A 3565-nucleotide genomic window follows, 5' to 3' on the forward strand; every position below is an offset into this window, starting at 1 on the left:
GGGAAGTCTAGCGCGCAAGACAGCACCTACAAACCCTCACGTCCGGAGACGACGTCGAGGTACTCTTACTCTGCTCAGTCAGAAGATTTACGGGCGGTCTTAAAGGAGCGGGCACGCCGGCGCAAAGCACAGAGAATACCGGCGCTCCAGCGGTTATCTTATGGGGTACACGCCAGTGAGGAGGTCGGAATGCCTCCACCCCGCCAAGCAGTGCCGCTCTTTGAGGATACGGACTTGGCCAGGCTGAGCGCCACCCCATTTTCCCTGGATATAGAAACAACACCGCTTCCGGTAGGCTTCCACCAGCCTAAGTTCACACTTTATGACGGAAAAACCGATCCATACATGCATGTGAGCCACTTCTGACAGGTTATGGCCGGACATAGGCGCAATGACGGACTTATGTGCCTGATCTTCCCGTCAAGTTTGGGTGAGCTGGGCTTAAAGTGGTTCGAGCGGTTGCCTGAAGGGAGCATACAAAGGTGGCACCAGTTGGCTGAGGCGTTTGTTGCGCGCTTCAAAACCAACACAAAAACACCAAAGGAAGTCGATCACTTGCTAAGTGTCAAGATGGAACCGTGCGACACACTGAAGGTATACAACTCAAGGTACTGGGAAACCTTCAACGAGATCTTGGACTGCCCGGTCAACCTTGCAATCACACAATACAAGCGTGGTCTCCCGGTCGGACATAGACTGCGGGACTCGCTTACCATGCACCAGCCGACCTCCATGGGCCAGCTCATGCAGCGCATTAATGAGCACATCCGAGTAGAGGATGACGCGTCAGTCTCTACCGTGAAGGCCACTCCGGTAGCAGCAGACAAGAAGACAGCAGGCAAAGTGCATGCAGTTGGGCAAGAGTCCAGTCGCTCAGGTGATCGAGCAGAGGAATCGGACCGTGGTTCGAATCGTAAGAACCGGGGTAGAGGACGTCGTAATGACCGGGATGACTACCCCCGCGATGATATAGCGGACACGAACAGAAGGATGAAGGCAAGGGCTGGCATAACCACGGTCTTCAAGATTCCAATCTATCGCATACTTAGTGAAATCCGAGACGAGGAGTATGTCCGGTTTCCTACTAAGTTGGGTGATGGACAAAAGGGCTATAATCCGCGATATCGTTGCACGTTCCACCGGGAGAGAGGCCACCGGACTGAGGATTGTTTGCCTTTGAGGCAACACTTAGAAGAGCTGGTCGCGGCCGGGCATTTAGACCTTTACATTGATGGCGGCGTGAAGCCGAATCAGGCTCCGGTCGATCCCAGGGAACAGGATGACCGAGACGCACCACCACAGGGAGTTATTAATGTCATCCACGGCATTGTGGAACCGGAGCGTGTTTGCGAACTCCGGGGCATGATCAAGAAGGCAGAACACATGAGGGAAGTTTTGTCGGTACAGCCTACCATAAAAAGGGGGAAGACTGAAGAAAAGGATGTGATCAGTTTCACCTCAAGGGATTTAGAGCGCATCCAGACGCCGCACAACGATGCTCTTGTAGTAACACTACGCGTCAAAGAATTTGATGTTAGACGGATCTTGATCGATCAGTGAAGCTCGGTCGAGATCATGTATTATGATGCGTTCAAGCAGCTCAAACTCCGAGAGACAGACTTGGCTCCGGCTACTTCACCACTGGTTGGATTCAACTCGCAACCGGAGTGGCCTTTGGGAAAGATAATCCTGCCGGTCAAAGCGGGATCCGTGGTCAAGCAAGTTGAGTTTTGGGTGCTGCAAGTGCCTTCGACGTACAACCTTATCCTTGGAAGGGGATGGCTACATGCCATGCAAGCCGTGGCATCAACTTTTCACCAAGTAATGAGATTCCCCTCGGCTATGGGGGCAATCGAGGAGATTTGGGGCGATCAGATCATGTCCAAGCAGTGCTTCGTGGCGGTCAACGGAAGCCGGGCTGCCAAAGGATTCGTTCAAATGATTGAGGGACCGGAGGACCAGGGTGTCTTGGATGATGTGGGCACCAAGGCCGAGGATAAGGCTGTTGAAGAATTGGTTGAAGTGCGGATTGATACCGAGCAGCCGGACAAGTTCTTCCTGCTCGGTTCAAGTCTCACGGTCATAGAAAGGACCGAGATGATTGAGTTTTTGATGGCAAATATCGAAGTCTTTGCATGGTCGCCTTACGACATGCCTGGCCTCGACCCAAGTTTTATCTGCCATCACCTCAACGTTTTCCCTGGAGCAAAGCCAGTCATCCAGCGAACAAGGAGATCGGCGTTGTATCACGCCGAGGTAGTTGCTGAGGAGGTAAAGAACCTGCTTGAGGCACGAGCAATTCAGGAAGTGCACTATCCTCGGTGGATTTCCAACACAGTAGTGGTGCCTAAGAAGAATGGGAAGTGGCGAGTTTGTGTCGACTACAAGACAGTCAACCGAGCTTGTCCCAAAGACAGCTTCCCTTTGCCACGCATTGACCAGCTAGTGGACTTGACGGCTGGACACAATAGGCTCAGTTTCTTGGATGCGTACCGCGGCTATCACCAGATCGCCATGCATGGGCCTAACCGAGAAATCACCTCTTTCACGACTCCAAGGGGGCTCTTCTGCTATCGAGTTATGCCCTTTGGTTTGAAAAACGCCGGGGCAACCTTTCAGAGGATGGTGACCAAAATGTTTGCTCCTTTGCTCGGCCGGACAATGGAGGCTTACATCGATGATATGGTGGTAAAAAGCTGACATGAGGCAAACCATTTGTCCGACTTAGCCGAGATGTTTGCCATTCTAAAGAAGCACAAGCTGCGCTTGAACGCCTCAAAGTGTGCCTTTGGCGTGGGATCTGGAAAATTTTTGGGATTCCTAGTCACGAACCGAGGCATCGAAGCAGACCCTACTCAGATCAGAACCGTGCAAGCGTTGAAGCAGCCCAGCTCAGCTAAGGACATGCAGCATCTGGCCGGTATGGCCGCCGCGCTTAATCGATTTATAAGCCGGTCATCAGATCGTTGCCGCCCTTTCTTTTAAGCATTGAAGTCAAATTTCTCATGGGACGATGAATGTGACCGAGCTTTGGCCGAGCTCAAGGAATATCTGTCTTCCCCGCCACTGTTGGTTACACCAGAACCGGGTGAGGAACTCTACCTTTACCTTGCCGTCTCCCAGCACGCAGTCAGTGCGGTGCTGGTCCGGGCTGAAGGAATCAAGCACCTCCCAATTTTTTATGTCAGCAAAACTTTGTTACCGGCTTGGAGAAGCTTGCTTTAGCCTTGATGATGGCTTCAAGAAAATTGGCGCACTATTTCCACGCCCATACCATTGTCGTACTGACTGAGTTTCCCCTCAAGGCCTTGTTTGAACGGGCGGACTTTTCAGGCCGAATTCTTAAGTGGGCGGTCGAGTTGGGACAGTTTGATGTCAAGTTCCAGCCGCGCACTGCTATAAAAGCCCAGACCTTGGCAGATTTTGTCGCCGAGTTCTCACATGGCATTCATCCGGTATGCTCGGTCGACATTACCGAGGCAGATGATGAGATGCATGCAATGCCAACCGAGGTACCACCAGTTGAAGGTGGTAGCGCCGCGGAGTTAGCGCGCACCATCGAAGT

Source organism: Camellia sinensis, chromosome 1 (assembly GCF_055761805.1).
Source record: "Camellia sinensis isolate YWXY chromosome 1, ASM5576180v1, whole genome shotgun sequence".
In the NCBI taxonomy this organism is placed as follows: Eukaryota; Viridiplantae; Streptophyta; class Magnoliopsida; order Ericales; family Theaceae; genus Camellia; species Camellia sinensis.